The sequence below is a fragment of the Xenopus laevis genome, chromosome 3L (genome assembly GCF_017654675.1).
Source record: "Xenopus laevis strain J_2021 chromosome 3L, Xenopus_laevis_v10.1, whole genome shotgun sequence".
Lineage (NCBI taxonomy): Eukaryota > Metazoa > Chordata > Amphibia > Anura > Pipidae > Xenopus > Xenopus laevis.
In genome coordinates this window covers 103771063-103789683 of record NC_054375.1, presented here as the reverse complement: position 1 = coordinate 103789683, position 18621 = coordinate 103771063, and the positions used below count along the sequence as shown (strand labels likewise).

Here is an 18621-nt window from a genome sequence, read left to right as displayed (position 1 = left end):
GAGCCGCAACAATCAGGACATTAGTTAATATATGTAGTGATGGGCGAATTTGCGCCGTTTCGCTGCGCCGGCGTCTCATTATTGACGGCGGTGTTCATTTTTCTTGGACGCCGGTGACAAATTTTTTTTTGACGCCAGCGAACTTTTACCAGCGAATTTTTTGCGCCCATTTCACAAATTTATTCGCCAGTGGCGAAACGCGCAAATTCGCCGCGAAACGCGCAAATTTGCCGCGAATTCGCGCCTGGAGAATAAATTCGCCCATCACTAAATATATGCTATACATTTTTTTTATTATATGTCAGGGCCCAAACTCTGCAAAGTAGATTCATTCCTTTTTCAAACAAACTTCTTTTTCTTTCCTTCTGTTCTTCTCTGGTCGTATGCATTTTCTTCTCCTCTTGCTGCTCCCCCCTCTCTCTTTGTTCCCTCTAAGTCAGGGATCACCAACCTTTTTAACCCGTGAGCAACATTAAGATTAAAAAGAGTTGGGGGGCAACACAAGCATGAAAAAGTTTCTGGGGTGACAAATAAGGACTGTTATTGGCTATTGGTAGCCCCTATGTGGATAGCCAGTCTACGGGAGGCTCTGTTTGGCAATATACCTGGTTTTTATGCAACCAAAACTTGCTTTCAAACCAGGAATTCAAAAATAAGCACCTGCTTTGAGCCCACTGGGAGCAACATCAAGAGGGTTGGTGAGCAACATGTTGCTCACAAGCTACTGGTTGGGGACCACTGCTCTAAGTTGATATTTCTTTACTTCACTCGCCTTCATTTTGTCTCTTCTCTTTCCTCCAGTTTCAGTTTCTTTTCTAATACAGGAATTGGCCATGGTAAAGGCCCAGACAATATAATGATTGTATGGATAAGAGGGTCCTTGTGGCCTACCTGTCAAATCTGACTTTAAAGAGACTTAAGAACCTGGCTGTATTTATGGAATAGGCTTTTGCGGATAAACATTCAGACCAGTAAAAAAAGAGCTAAATATAACCAGAAACTGATAGCAAACCCAGTTATAAAAAAAAAAAATACAAAATAATATTTGGTGAGCCCAATATTTGGGCTCACCAAATATTATATTATTTAATATTATTTTGTAATTATTTTGTAGTTTTTGTTATATTTTTTTCTTTTTGTAATAATTTTTTTTAACAAATTCTAACTGGTTGTGCTATCCATTTCTGATTATATTTAGCAGTTAAATTTGGAGACCCTGATTCGGAGTCTCCTATGGATTAGCACCCCACATTCTAATTTTGAGGGTGTACGCCTTCTCTCTTAATTCAGTAAAATAAGAGAGCACAGAAGATTATAGGGTATATAAATTGCATTGATAAAAATAAATAAAACCATCCCTTGTGCTGCAGACAATATGTTTATAAAATATCAAGAGACACACGAGCATATCATTTTATAAACAGGAACAGAATTTACTAATATATTTATTAGTCCGGTAAGAATTGCATCTCTACTAATAGCAAAGGAGAATCCTCACACTTCAGTTGAATAAAAGAAGAAACTGAAAAAGTGTTCACCTGATTGACACACCACACTTGCAAATAACTGCATATATGACTGTCATTATTTGCTGAAAATTTTAGGGTGGTGTTGGAACATTTCTGGTGCTGGCCACGAGCAGAGTCTGCTGAAAGAGTGCATAAAGTTATTTTTTTCCTTTTTATTCTCCAACGACACTGACTGATTCTGAAATTTGAACTAATGCACACAGGCACGGAGGCAACCAAATTAAATTATATTACAATGTTAACACTACAGAGACACAGGAAAAACACATGAAAAAACTTGTAGAACCATCAGTCACACTTTACAACCAACCACAGCTTACTGCCTTTTAAATTCTGGGTTTGGCATCAAATACAAAGCTGCAAGCAGTGCCTTAGGCAACAGCAGGTGGTTATTAAAATTTCATATATCAAAAGGCAACAGAACACAAGCAGCAATGGTCCTTCTAATTGTCTCTTGTAAACAAGGGCAAATCATACATACATATGTAGTCATGTAGTCATTTTTGAAAGAGATATAGTGCAAAAATTCTAAATTCACTCCTCACCAACATTATAGATGAATGTGAAGCTGGCAGGCTGCCTTCCACGTTTCTCAAAGATACACTCAAAGTATAAAAGTTAAAAAATCTGCAGGGTAGGGGAGTGTCTCATGCTGCTAGGTACTGAATTCTACAGGGAGCTGTTCTGGTAAAGTCCTGTAGGCATGAATATGAGGAAGGAGTAAAGTCTACAGTCATTAGAGGAGCATTTAATTGAGAATGTATAGGGAGATGAGGCTTTTGGTTTGTTGAGTGAGGTGAAAGAGTATTATGGATGAGTATTGCCGGTGATTTAATTAGCAATAGTAGCATCAAACTGCAATATAACATAGATAAAAATATAAACTGACTAAGGCTGGAACTACACAATGGAGCAAATTAACTTACCTCTGAAATTGCGCCAGCAACGGCTTCGCTGACATCGCAACACTTCGCCAGGCACGGATCCGCCAGGACAACGCTAATTCAAGAAAATCAGAAGTTGCGTCCAGGGTGCCAAACGCTTGCGAAATTGCACTAGCGTTACTGCAGCAAGCAAAGCGAAGTTACGCTAGTGTTGGCTAATTTGCATACGGCGGGAAGTTAAAGTTAAATGGATGTACTGTATATGTTGCAGCCAATACATTAAACTACACAAGACCAGGGAACCTAAATAAAATAAAAGAGAGTTGTTATATTGCCCTACACATGTGCCCAATGTTAGGAAATGTAGGGGGGTAGCCGGGTACCTCAAAAAACAATTACGATCTTTTTCAGCCTATCACCTTGTAAGAAGTAAAAGACACCAGCGTTTTTTGAGCGTTTTTTTTTTCAACTATTTTTTGACCAAGTCCTATCTACTCTATTGTACTTTGCCTGGTACGAGCTGGCGAAGGCAAGTCTGGCGCAAGAGGTAACGTTCAGCCAAATCTCAATCTTAGTGAATTAACGTAGTTCACCAGTGCGCAACTTCGCCTGGCGTTAGGGTGCGAAGTACCGCTAGAGTCTATCTCCTTCACTAGCGAAGTTACGCCAGCGCACGTTAGTAAATCAGCGAAGTTCCGAAATGACATCACATTGATGAATTTTCGCCAGCGTTAGTCATTTCACCCAGGTCACATGTAAACAAAAATGTGTTTTTCTTATAAGCTGATAATGTGGTTTTGCTTTTGATCCTTAAAGGGATCCTGTAATCGGAAAACATGTTTTTTTTCAAAACGCATCAGTTAATAGTGCTACTCCAACAGTATTGTGCATTGAAATCCATTTCTCAAAAGAGCAAACAGATTTTTTTAATTCAATTTTGAAATCTGACATGGGGCTAGACATTTTGTCAATTTCCCAGCTGCCCCTGGTCATGTGCCTGCACTTTAGAGAAATGCTTTCTGGCAGGCTGCTGTTTTTCCTTCTCAATGTAACTGAATGTGTCTCAGTGAGACATGGGTTTTTACTATTGAGTGCTGTTCTTAGATCTACCAGGCAGCTGTTATCTTGTGTTAGGGAGCTGCTATCTGGTTACCTTCCCATTGTTCTTTTGTTTGGCTGCTGGGGGGGGAAAGGGAGGGGGTGATATCACTCCAACTTGCAGTACAGCAGTAAAGAGTGATTGAAGTTTATCAGAGCACAAGTCACATGACTTGGGGCAGCTGGGAAATTGACAAAATGTCTAGCCCCATGTCAGATTTCAAAATTGAATATAAAAAAATCTGTTTGCTCTTCTGAGAAATGGATTTCAGTGCAGAATTCTGCTGGAGCAGCACTATTAACTGATTCATTTTGAAAAAAAATGTTTTTCCCATGACAGTATCCCTTTAAGAGCATGGGCTGCTGGGAAAGGCAGACTTACATACTTAAGTAACATACAAAATGCTGTTTAGGAGAAGTCCTGATCTCAGAGCAAGCAGTCTGAGTGTAGGGTGGCTGCCTGAAAAGAGGTAATTGCAAAGTACCCTGTTTATTTTTGTATATGGAGCTGGAACAGTGCTTTCTGTTAAAAGTTAGCAAAAATACTTTTCTTCTGTTTTGTTTTTTTGTTTCATTTTGCTCTGGAAATAAAAAAACCTTCCAACAACTGCTGGCTCCTGATCCTTGATGAATGCAGGAAGAACTCACATCCCAACAACGGTAAGTAATAGAAATGTCGGACCTTGTCACTGCTTGCATCCGACACGACTGTCCAATGAAGAAGCAACGTGCAGCGTTCACATCAGACAGTCGTGTCATGTAGTATGCACGTATCGACAAGGTCCGACATTTCTATTACTTACCTTACTTTCGATGCATCAGTCTCGTCGCATCCGTTTCCTCTCATCGAGTTAAATCTGATGAAGACGCATCGTATAGTTCCAGTCTAAAGCAAAAAATCATTTTGGTCTTACTTGTCGTGCTGGACAGCTCCCACAAGAGCAATAGGAGGTAAACTGAGCCCCGCAGTCAGAACATTTTCATCCTTGAACTTAAAACTGGGGCATTGCAGGATCAATCTGGATATATATACAAATTTATATACACACATACATATTTACAACTCAACACTTAACCCCAAAATTCAATATTACCTTACCCTAAGGAGAGAGAGACATAGCCCATCCACCCCAGGCAAGTATTCCTCCTATGGAATTCCTGCTAAGCTGTGACAAACCCCTAAACCCAATAAAAAAGGTACAGGCAGGCTGAATGCCTTATCTATGCACATATATATTGCAAAAAAAGAGGCCAATCTTGAGAAGGCCATGCATACAATGTCCCTCACATACCTTGTTGAGAAAATTCAGTCAATCCTTTAAAAACTATATGGCATTAAAGTGTGTGTCTGTGTGAGACCCCAGAAAGACTTTTCCCCAGTATGATCATACACGAGTTACCTGTACAAAAAAAGAACATATAATTGGTGCATCTAGGAGTCATCAAACGTAAGAGGAAATGCTGCAACTGATTGTTTGGAGCAGAGAGAACTGGTTGCCCAGGGGTTTGGACAAATATTAACTGACCTTAATTTGTCCAGCTCTATACAACTATTATACATGTTGGAATATTTGGGAGGGAGAGGCAAAAACCTCCGTTATAACAAAATAATTGGGATGTACATCAAGATTTTCTTTTTTAATCAAGAGAATGAATCCCTGATGTATGTACACTGGCAATAGTTGTAAATCGTATTATTCACACACAGGATGTAGAAGTGACACATTTGGAAAGTATGCTAATGCATTCTAGAAGTCACTTTCTTTGTAGATCTATCATTTTGTCACCAGGGAGGGGGTCTTGCTGCAATATTTATTCAAGACAAGGAACAAGTTTGTTGATTTTTAACTGTCAAAAATAAATCTTGCAAAGAGAGAAAAGAACTCCTGGGTACTACTGCCAGAGTGCTATAACTGCAGCCATAATAAACTGCCTCCATGTTTTTGCTTTGTATAATTATACCCTGCTGCTAGTCACAGACACATTAAACGTAATGTACGCTTGTCAAGTTCAATGTAGTCAGCAGGGTATCCCCTCAGGCTTCCGCGTGCATCTCATTAACTATGTACATTTCAAAGTTTTTGCTAAAGATTCTTTTTACAATTTTTGTTTGTTACTCAACCTTCAGTATTAAATATATAGGAACATGGGCATTTGGATTAAGCTTCATGCCCTGTATTAGCATGCTGGGAATAAGCAATCTATCAATCTATCTGTCCATCTATATTAGAGAAATATTATGTTTATAATCAAAAGAGAATATAAGGAACTAAATAGGGAATTATTGACAGAGGAAGCAAACCCAGCAGGCACTGGGATTATAGAACGTTAAGCATTTTTTAATGTATGTAGCAAAATAATATTCACTTTTGCTCAAAGGAGGGACCCTAATGAAATGTTGCTGTGGGTCCTACTAACTCCAATTACACCAAGTCGGTTAATATAAAAATGAAACAAGCATCAATTGTGGGTACAAAGTTACCTACAAGAGCCTACATCAGCTATTTGTTAAACCAGTGGCGTGAAGTGTTATAAGCCTCTGTGAGAGGCTAAGTTGTGAATAACTCTGAAGCTCTATGTCACCTGTAGGGATGATTTCCATTTAAGATGCTGAAATGAACATTAGAGCAATGCAACTCTCTCTCAGCTGAGCCCTCCCTGAAAGTGTGTGGAGGAAAGGTGTTGTTGCTGAAAAATCATTTTTGCTACTGTGACAGTACAACTTGTAGAAAGAATGAAAGAAATGGGCACTAGTGGGTCTTAACCCCAAACTGAAGGTGTACTGATAGCAAAGCTATTTCCTTGGTACACTTAATGGTTGAGGCAAATAGATTTAAGACAAGAACAGGCAGGATTAAATACTCACACACAGCATGCAGGTGTAGTTTCACCAATAGGATGTATACTGGTGTGACACAGATCCTCTATAATCGAAGTCTCTCAGGGATAAGTAATAGGACCTTTATGTTTTCTATCAGTGGTCCCCAAAACTAAGGTGGGTGTCACCTGGGGAATGCTACCCCCACACTATTTCTCTGTGGTGGAGCACATGGCTGCTCTGCCTGACTACCTTATACCCCTGGGATGTGTTATCACTGGATCTCGTTCTCATTATCACTGGGCTTGGTCTTAAAAATGTGGGTTTGACTGAAGTTTAGGGTTATGTTGCATATTGTTTACTCTTTCAAGATAGTGTCAGTTAACTACCATAGAAGTCCAGTGAAGCACTACCCTTATGCAGGCAAGTTATAAGGCCACAAAGGCCTGGGCCTCCCAAAACCCAGGCTGTCTGGGTCAAAACTGGACATGTGGCAACCCTAGGTGCGAGCACAGGGGGGGGGAGATCTGTGGGAGTTGGTGGTAGTGTGAACATGGTGAAGGAACAGGGGGTGTTTCAGATTGAAATCTAGTCCTGCAAGTTATGAAGAATTATAGTCAGCTTGCAGGAACTTTCATACATAATATCTTTCGAGTAAAATACACTTGTTTTAGACAGTGTTAAATATATTCATCATATTTCGGTCAATACAGTGCCACTTCACAGCAGTGAAACATGCCTATTGGTTCTTTATTTCTGTACCTCTATTAACCTCTATAAAGGCCTCTAGGCTACAGTGCCAGGGAATGTGATATTAATGCATATATTCATGCACTGAGTACACCTCACTTTATGGAACGTTTTTTAAATGCTGAAATTGAATACGATAAACTAATTTAGCACTATAAATGTAACCTAAATCAGGCTATGTTGGGAATAAGTATCATAAAAAAGCCAGTCACCTGCAAGCTATGTGGGTTTCCTGCAAGGCTCGCTGAATTTCTGTTATATGAAGCCTAACTAAAATGAGTCTCTATAAAAAATTTTAATGTTGTTCAAACCTTGGGAAGCCAGTGCTTTAGCATTCAGCCATAAGAAAGAATGTCCTTGTTTTAAAGAAAAGAGCCTGGGTGCTGCAGACCTCATTACACGCATAGGAAACCACTGGGCTCTCTACCTTTATAAAGATTAATATGAAAACGGTGAAGGTAAATAATAGCTGGGTATTGAAAGAGAAGTGCACTGCTGTACCGCAGTACTTGTGAGGCATTCTTGTACTGACCAGTGTTTTGAAAGTGTTACAAACTGTAAAAGAGACACTGCTCCATCATTGCCAAACAATGTTTCTGCATTTAGCAAGCACAGAGAAAGACAGAGACATAAGCTGTCACACATATACGAGTGCATTCAAGCCTGAATTTAAGAGATTCAAGTCTTATTTTATATAGGATCTAATATTCAGAAACCCATTATCAACAGAGCTACAAAATATGGGAATGCCATTTCCTATAGAGCCCATTTTAGGCAAACAACTCTTTATTTCCTTCAGTGATTTCCCTTTTCTCTGTATTAACAAAACAGTGTACATTGAACCAAATCCAAAACAATGCTATTGGGTTTATATAATATTTACAGGTTTTAGTAGACCGTTAAAATGCTCCAATTTATAGAAAAATCCCTTATCTGGAAAAGCTGAGATCCCAAGAATTCCAGATGCCAGATCTCATACTTATACTGTGATAGCTACTCTACTATATGTAACTGTTGTAACAATAGCAAACACATTTCTCAACTTGTTATTAACTTTCAGATCCAGCAACCAACAAATAATAAAACTCGTACCTTATGGTTAGCCAAGTCTGGGTTAATATCTGAGGCACTGTATTGTATTTCAAACAATTTGCAAGCTGGTCAGTCCAGAGTAAGCATAATACTACTGTATGGATAGCTGGCATCATTAATAGCACTGCTTTAACAAGATACAGATGGTTAATTCTAGAGAGCTATTTGTTTATATTGGTTTTCTACTTTGCATAAGCCAATTTTAGACACTTGGGGTGTTATTTACTAAAATCTCAATTTATCTCATATTTTATTTAAAAAAAAAAACAAACAAAACAACAACACTCCCATGCCAGATTTTAGCTTATTAATTAATAAAAAAAAAACTCTAATCGGAAAACCTGAATCACTCTAATCGGAAAACCTGAATCGCTCAAACTTTTCAGTTTTTTTCCTGAATAGCTGAGATTTTTTCTGTCTTTTTACCACAAATCGCTCTAATTTTTTGAGTTTTTGCCCCAAAAAGTCGGATTTTCAGGAGATCATGAAAACTGCAAATTGAGATAGATACCTCTCCCATTTTCTTATACAGGACCTCAACAGGTCTAAGATGGTGGATTTTCAGATTCTGGCTTTTTTGCAGCATCAGGATATACAGGGCTGGATTTACATAGTGGGCGCCCCTAGGTCCACTGCTGTTCGTCTCCCCTGTTTCCTCCCCTGTTTCCTCCCCTGTATTTGTGCAAATTTTCATCATTGGAACTGGAGCAATGGGTATTTGCACACAGAAAATTTAAAAAATGTATTTTTTTCTGTACATCCCCAGTTTTTTTAACCAATGTGGGTGTGGGTGGTCAGCATGCCGCCCCCTAAAATCCTGCCGCCCCAGGCCCGGGTCTTGGTGGCATTTCCACAAATCCCGGCCTGAGGAGATTTTAGCATTTAGATTTTAATATATAACCCCCTTAGACTTAGTCAGTGTGACATTTTTATATCTGTTACAAAAGAACTGGACATTGTGAGTATAAAAGTTATCATTTCTCTAAAACCCAAGACTTCCTATTAAGTGCAGTCAAACAGAACATATGTGAATCTAGGGCAATGGTGCAGCTGCTATGTAAGTTGGGACTATGGTTGACTAAAGAGATACAATGCTTACATCCAGAAGCAAATTATTCCTTTTTTTCATGTTTGCTTCCTTTAGTGATAAGCATTTAAGCAGAAAACGTCTATAATGATGTAGGAGGGGCTTTACAAACTTAAAAATCTCCCCCCCACTCAAGTGCAGTGTCAATGCTATTCCATTAATGACCACAACAGAAGACAGTGACCTTAGCTCACCCACAATACCAATGAAAAACATTTTACAGGCGACACTTGGCACTATTAGTTGCATTTGTGGATGTTGTGAAACACATCTGTGGGCACAAAGGTTGACAAGATGAAATACAGACACTCTCTGGAATGGGCTTTAAGCACACCCTATGTCCTCTAATAAAATGTTTTTATTCTCCTTTTGGTTTAATAGCACTGGCAGGGCAGTGAAGGAATACATCCAATCATAAACATTCATCTGAGGTCACTGAGCTGTTAGCCAGCCTGTATTGGAAGATTAAGGAGCTTTTAGTCATGCCTCATTTAGTCTGATATTTGGATGAATTAAGAAAGAACTGCTTACGCTACAGTATAATAAATTGGAGAATGCATTTAGGAACATCGGTCATACTGATACTGTGCTTTGCATGGGCATCCACGTTCATTACAATTAAGAAACACATACACTCTACTGTATATAAAACAAGCTTACTCTGTTGTAAATGGCTTGCCCCTAATATAAACTTGATTGTAGCTCACCGCCAAAGACAAATTAAACTGGAAGTCAGGACAAAGATAACTGATCCTAGTAGTTCATCCTTGTTGAAAGATAAAGTATTAGCTCTCATATAAGAAGGCTCACAATCTGGATGATTTATTAAAGAAAGCTGATCTGCTACAGCCTAGAATTAAACAACTTACATTCTTTGGCAATCCAACAGTGGCTACATTCCCATGTTTATCATGTGGGTGTTGTAACAACATTAATTAAGGATGAATGCTTTAACCACCCTTCCAAGGGTTGTAGCAACAGGTTACGTGATTTTGCCACTTGCACAACTACAAATATATATATATATATATATATATATATATATATATATATATATATATATATATATATATATATATATCACCCAGGTATGACCTTTGTCCTGTGCCCCTGTGGTAAAGTGTATGTCGGCAAAACTAAACAAGAAGATCAGATTAAGGATTGGTGAACACAAAAAGACAATCAATAACTTGATTTGTAGAAAGATAAACATGTTACACCCATGAGCAGACATTTTTAATTACAAGGCCACAATAATAAACAGTTGATGTGGGGTGCCCCCTAGGGAAGGTGATTATGATCGGATATTGTTACAAAAAGAAACTATGTGGATTGATAAACAACACTATGGCTCCCATTGGACTAAATGAACATCTTCATTTCTCTTGCTTTTTTGAAAAATGATGTAATTTGGATAAGTTGTGACTAGAGGTTAAACCCAGTGGGGATATGCAAATGCTTTTTTTTGTTTATGTTTATATTTACAGCCACAAGTTTTATGGACTTATATGTTTTTTTATTTCATGATTTTGAACTTGTGTGCTGCAACCATGACACGAGAAACTAGCACTTCTTTGTCACTTAAAAGGTATTCGCTTATTATAATATAATTGCCGGCCTTTGAATTAATGTCATGTCACTTAATCATGTAGCAGGGGTTTTCACCTCTACACCTACCTGTGTTATGTGTTACAATTGTGAGAGCACTTGAGAAAGGAGGAGGAACCCCGAAACATGTGGAGATCTCAATAAAACACAAAGAGGATTTAGCACATTTGCTGTTGTGAGTGCCATCAGATTTTTCCTGACATATATCAACCTAAGAACTTGCATTTCAGCCATTATCTGAAATAAGATTAGATGATCATATTAGACACTCTCTTAAAGGGAAATAATACATTACCTACTAAAGAGGAAATAATACCGTAGCTAATTTACATAGCAAGTTACATAGCATGATTATTACCAGTTTATGATTAAGCACTAGTGTTCACTAACTACAGCTTATAAAGTCAGAGTGGGCCTTGTAATCATAGAACATTTTTTGTGAGCCTTTGTACAATGATATAATTATATAGGTATGCTCTAAATCAAAACCATGCTAAAACATTCTGTCCTACATCTTCCTAGGCATAAGATCAACATCTCTTTATTACCTTTGTATAAGCCCATAGTAGCGGAGTAAAATAAAGCAGATTTAAAAAACCCCAAATCACTCTATTTTTTTTACGTTGTGGTTCAAACTTTAAAAAAAAAAAGAGAGATAATACCACAATAACTGAGTGCCGGAAATCTTTCTGCCACTTACATAAGCAGAAACAATGATTCTACGCCAGACTGAGATGGATCTTTATATATAGAAATGATGAATATATCTGTTGAAGGGAAGGAAGGAGTTTTCTGGCATAACTATAAACAATCAATCTCATGACATTTACAGCTCTTGGACTTGAATTTGCTTATCACAGTATAAAGGAATGCAATAAGATGGTTCCTAAAATAGCAGTGGAAAAGCTATACAGCATCTGAAACCATACAAGATTTTTTACTTCTAATTTTATTCAGATTATCTTTAAACTGAATGCAAGATTCCGCAGCAGTTCTTTACCACATTGTCAAAATCACCATTTCCAACAAAGGGACCATTCTGTACACGCTCATTTCAAAATGATATTATTATATATCATGTTGTAAACTATGCAATACAATTTGGTGACATTTCTTCCTTAGCTATGCCCCTGTTTTGTCTAAAACCTTAATTAATCATTACTTTACTGGAAGTCATTATGAAGTGTTTAAAAATTCACAGCACAGCAACATATTGTTTAATCATGGATGAAAACATAGTTTTAAAAAACCTCCCTGTTTCAAATGCAGAAAAATAAAATTTCTCAACAAAATACATATTAAATGAATATTTTGTTTTTACTAATATCGCCACAGCAGCACGTTAGCTGGCTTAATGGAAGAAGTAAATGGTGCCACCATGTGGCTAAAAGGTAGATTTACCAAATGTTAAAATAACTAGCTTTACTGAATGTACAATACAAGTTACCAGCAACCTAAATATTTTTTAGAACTCTACAAACACTATAGAATACAGTTGTGTAATCTCTCCTGACACTGTTTATTATATTCTTTTATAATCTGGGTGTTTACCTGCTGGCAGTTAAGCAAAACTGGGAACTCTCCTAAGTAAAAGTAGGAGAGGCAGAGAAATCTGGTACAGATATGTACGGAATGACCGTGTCCCATAGACTACATTTAAGACAAATAATTCATATTTTTAAAAACGATTTCCTTTTTCTCTGTAATAATAAAACAGTACCTTGTACTTGATCCAAACTAAGATATAATTAATCCTCATTGGGAAAAAACACAGTTTATTGGGCTTATTTAATGTTTACATGATTTTCTAGTTAAGGTATGAAGACCCAAATTCCAGAAAGATCCATTATCCGGAAAACCCCTGGTCCTGAGCATTCTATATAATAGGTTACATACCTGTATTTATATGAGCATTTCTTCCATCTAATAGGTTTCACAGGACACAACTTGGAGAGTTTCATTAGCAGTAAAATATACCAAAAGGCAGGTATGGCTATAATCATAAATGTTAAATAACTAAAAAAAAAACCTGCAAATGACAACACATGCCCTGTCGGGCTAAGATAGCACTGGCTGTCAAGTCTATTTAATGTAACTATTATAGCTATTGATGGGCAGATTAAACACCAAGTTCAGTCTGTACAGAAACTCCATCAACTAAATGCTACCTTGCTAAAATGCTACCTTGCTAAGGCTTGACTTTCCTCAGTTTTCTGCAGATATGGTGACAGCCCCTACATAGTAGGGACAGTTGCCATATAACACTGGGGGTCACATACTTGTAATTCAGCCAATACCCTTACTGAGAAGCTCAGCAGCTCAGCAGACTCACTGGTCCCTTGTCTATGTAGAGAAGAAAAGGAAGTTCCCCAACTTTATAAATACCATGGGGAGATACACGTGAGTGACTTTAAGAATAGTATATTTATGACCATACATGTGTAAATGATACACACAAAGGGGTGCCAATTTTGATGGTCATCTCGTATTTTTGTAAAACATGAAGTTATAATGGGGAAAATCTGCTCCCTTTAAAGAGATACTGACACAGGAAAATAACCTTTTTTATATCCATCATAACATTATCTTTGAATGCTATTTATATGTTTGCCATTAAAGTATTTGCCTGATGCTTTTACATGTGTAAAAAGAACTACAAATTTATCTTGTTTTCTACGACATCCAAAACCCAAATTCAACGCCTTTACTGTTGACTGCTTCAGACCTTGCATAATCCAATTTAAAGGGGACCTGTCACACCAAGAAATATTCCAAATTCTATTTTATGGTATTACTCACACAACATAAACTTCACTTACACTATATGAATAAATTTAGTCTTAGACTTCACAATCATCAAGCAATTTTGTGAACACTGTTACTAAGGCAAGCTTTGATCATGAGATCTTTTTTCTTTATTCACCAGAATGGGGCACCTGATGCCCATGCCCTGGCTACAAAATTAGATGGTGAGGAGGGAGGGGAAATGTGAGAGTGCAAAATGGAAAGTTAAAGTAATTAGCTTTATTTTAATAAAAGTAGCATATGTGTTTCATAATTAATTTCAAAAGGAATCTTATTATTCAGTTTTATGTCTGGGAGACAGTCCCCCTTTAAGCAGCAAGTCAGTTCCACAGGAAGTTGTTCTAGGAAAAGATGTTCATGGATGACGCCATATTTTCCCGTAGCATTTTCAAGCAGCTGCTTACAGTTACATCAGGTTTGTCCAGAGGTACACGGTTTCAAAAAATCAATAGAAAGCTGATGTCATTTCTGTCACATGACTCACTGAAATTCATGTATTATAATAAATAAAGTACACCATTTTTATGTAGCAATGTCTGGTGATGTGTGGCGAATGTTGCTACCTTTTTTTTATAACACAACCACATATAGGCCCCTAGGTATGATGGGGTTAAATGTGTGCCATTACATTATGTGATAGGAGGGTATTTATAGTTGTGTAATTATTTATTGTAATGCCTGAAGGTTTCTGATGAAATGCGTAACAGTTTATACAGATCCTCACTAGGCACCAGATCCCCCCTTTGCACACTATGCATGCGCCAATACAAAAGTCATCATAGACCATCATAAATGATACTGGAAAGTAGACCATCATAAATGATACTGGAAAGTAGACCATCATAAATGATACTGGAAAGGAAGATAAAATACCAAATGCTGGTTCTGTTGCTCACATTAAGTTGATGGCATTGCATCCCTTCAATAAGCTTGTGTAATATATAGATATGTATTCCAGTATAAGAAAGGAATACACCAGGCCAGCATGACCAATGGAATTGTTCTCTCTCCTCAGAGCTGTTGCAGATGAGTCAATTCCCTTGTAATTTTTGAGAGTTACCCTGATTTAAGCCCAACTAATCCAACCACCCACAGTAATAGGTCCTTTGCTTACTCAGTAATTTGCACCGAATCTTACCTGCTCTATTGAAATGCATGGAATCATCACCCAAAAGGGCTGTGGCAGGGCATGGCCAAGATTCCTTCAGATCTGAGCTGGCATCTCTGAAAGGTAAGTACCATTGGTCCAGGGGTTGCTTATGGGGAGTTTTGAAAAAAAAAAAAAAAAAAAACTGCAGTCTTTCTTTACTAGTGATACTGACATAGAATATTATAGATTGTATCAGTACCATTGTTTTTAAAACTGGCACACTTTCAAAATCCTGGGGCCCACGCATGTGAAGTAGAGTAAGACAGCTGGCTATCTTGTTAAAGTGTGGCTTTTCACTCAACTACATGGCTGTGCATGCACATTAGATTGAAAAGCCGACCTTAAACTAAAAAGTTGGCTTTTTCATTCTATTGCGCATGCATCTGCCCCGGGAAATTCGAAGAAGAAACCGGAAGAGGACCGCTCTGTGGTGCTCGTTGGAATAACCCCGGGCCGGTGCAGTTTTCTGCTGATAGGAGCACCGGCCTGGTGTTTCAGGTAAGTATATACAATCACTTGGGGTGCCTAACATTTGGCACCCCCAAGTGCTAAACAACTTTCCTTCTCCTTTAAAAAACACTTCAACAGGATAATGTGATGAACACATATACATGTTTCAGTAGATTGATGTACATGTGGCTTCCAAGATTATTATTATTAGTTATCGTTATTACTATTATTATTATTGTTCTGCTGGAGATAATATCATTCATGATATCTTTTTACTTCAGTTGCCAATGTCTGCAGATCAGTAATCTGACAGACACAATGATATGTATATACAATACTCAATATCTGAATCATTGGAATATTCAGATCCATAACTTTCACCCAATTCACATTACTCTAGACTCTACTTTACAGTTTCTTCTTTGGTCTTGCGTCACTGTGATGTTGGAAGTCACCTCTCCACCCTCATAATGTGTTTATCACAGCTTGATTTACTTTGAAAAAGTGAGAGCAATCTTTATTCTAGGTAGACTAGATTTCTACCAGTGACCAGCAGATGGCAGTAAAAACCACTTTATGAGAAAGACAGCAAAGTTATGACAAGGCTGTTTCTAATAGTAACCAACATGCTCATAATAATAAGTATATAACGGTACCAGTAAACAAAATAACTAATATTCTCTCTCTTTTCATTCTAGCTAAACATATTTTTTCTCACCATATATAGAAGAGTAAAGTTGTTGTTTTTTTTTAAATTCAGGAAAAGTACTAGCATCATGACATACACCTTTATGAGGAGCATGCAAATGCCCTCCAGACTGATCTGACAATTGCATGTGTTGAAGCAAGGGAATCCTGGAATTACCTGCAGCCTGAACCTGCCAGTAAATCCAGGGTTCCTTTAGCATGTTACATCAATAGCAGCAGTCGACTTGCTCTGAGTTAATTAGCCTTGGCAAAAATGAACACAAATTTGTGTTTATATTGGTGTATCACTTTACAGTTTTGTGCGCTCCATAATCACACTGGAATTCTGGGGAAAAGACAAACTGAATTCAAGTGGGCCCAATACAGAATCCTGTGGAATCCTACTCCAAGTAGAGAATGTACCATTAACAACCACCCTCTGTACACAATCCTGTAGCCAGTTTCCTATCCATGTGCAGACAGAATTACTACAACCAAGCTTCAAGAGCAAATGTCCATACAGAAGTACATCACATCTATCACAACCCTTATGTCCCTGCTTACCTCATCATACAGTTATGTCTGACATGATCTGTCCTTCATGAAGTAAATGGGTAAAAGCATGGTGAATTGTGTCGGAAAGGTCATTTTTTAATCATAAAAAGTCTTTATGTAGCAGAAAATAAATACTTTCACCAATGAGTTCTCAATTGTCTCCTTATTGTTTCTTATTGCTTCTTATATTTTAATATAACTTTGAAATATTCCCCAGCACATATATATGCATTACTTCTGCTTCTTTATTTCTACTTTTAAAAGAAATAGTAATTATGGATCATCCTATTTTTCCACCCTAACCAGACATATACATATATATATACAGTATATTTTTACTTTAAGGATCATCTGGAAGACAATAGTTGGTTCCTACTCCTTAAAACATTTTAAATTCAACACACATTTCAGGGCTGCAAGGGGTCACGCTATTCAGAAGAAAAAAAAAATAGCATCTTGAAAAATAATCACAAACAGGCTGCCAAAAATCTCAGGTTCCTCCTATTGGTGGAATTCAAGTTATTATTGCAAATACAATACAGACCCACACAAAAGCAAGAAAAAAACAGTATAGTCTGAAGGGAATGCCATGATTTAACCCCACCAGTTGGCAAAGCATTCAAAAGCCTGAAGGGCAGGACAAGTACTTCCTTGGTGCACAACATAATAATCATGTAATGATTTACAGTATTGTCCAGCCTCCAGCAGGAATGCAGCTATTGCAAGGGTAATTTCATGAATGTATTATTTTTTTAGAATTATAACTATGTTTGAAAGAAAACACAACCAGTCACAGCCTGCCAAACGACTCCCTTGTGAACAAATCTAACTGTTCTGAAGTTATTCAGCCAGTTCAGAAAGAAACCAGTATTGCCAAAACTTTATTAGAGTGAAAATATTACTAAATGGCCATTTCATTCTTTTGTTGAGTTTTTTTTCTCTTCTATTGACTTTATGGTCTATTCAGTGTAAAATGATAAATATTAGTTATGACTCAAGATGTTTTGTGTATATGTATGTCAGTCTGAATTTTATTTATGTAGAACGGTCTTTTCCTCGTCTGATGAGAGCGTCCCGTGTATAGATATTGCACTTTAGCCAACACCCTTCATATTAATTGTCACCCCTGGCCAAGGCAGGGCCTATACAGAACACTTGCCCAGTGATTCCCATTATCCATACTAGATGAAGACCTTTGATCATGCCTGTGATTTTTTCTTTTCTATTTGAAAGGAGAGAAGTTGCAGTAACACAATTCTATAATGCAGATTTATCAAAATTTGGGAACGCTACTGGATTGCACATAATTCAAATATGGAGGTCCAACTGGCAGATACAGTCAATCAGCCACTTTGATCAAATCAATAATTACTGAACAAACTTGATATCTTTTAATGTTGTTTGTTGACAACTGATAAAGATCAGAGATATTGTTTAATTACAAAAAAAGGAGGAAGGGCTTTTTCCAAGCATGCATTATTCATAAATACTGATCAAAATTTATATATTTTAATGTTTGTTGCCAACTGATAAAGATCAGATATACTGTATATTTAAAAAATAAAACAAAAGGAGAAAAGGCCTCTTTCCAAGCATGCATTATTGATATCTTCTAAGTTCTTTATATTTCGTGGGAAAGGCCAGATATGTAATGGCTACAGCTATGGGATAATGTTTTTTAACATGTTACAAGGAGGCCTCAAATATTATGCTTGCACTAGATCCCAGAAAAAACAACATGGCAGCACCGACGAAGCGTATCACTTGAGAATAGTGGGAGAATTTCACTACAGCTAACCTCACGTAAAATGACAATATACTAAACAGTTATTGAATATGAAAATAAATGACAGTTTTCTTGCTCAGTAAAATAATATCTCCTGCTGCATCAGCCAAAACACTTTCCATTTTTTAACATTAGGAGCAGTGACAGGTGGACATGCGCCGGATGCTTATCTTAAATTAATTTTGCAGATTATACTGTATAGTGAAATAACAAAATTGATGCAAATTGCCAATAGCAGCACTACTATAGATTAGTATCAAATAGCAAGGGCAATGAAAGTAAGGGGAGAAAATATACTCACAGTTCACCCCAGTCCATGGGG

The 18621-nt window shown here is 37.3% G+C and overlaps 1 protein-coding gene across 2 annotated transcripts in view; it reads right to left on the bottom strand.

Moving 5' to 3' along the window:
- thsd4.L (thrombospondin type 1 domain containing 4 L homeolog) overlaps positions 1–18621 on the bottom strand; it is a 353548-nt gene that overhangs the window by 161902 nt on the left and 173025 nt on the right. The gene's annotated exons all lie outside the window — the stretch shown is intronic.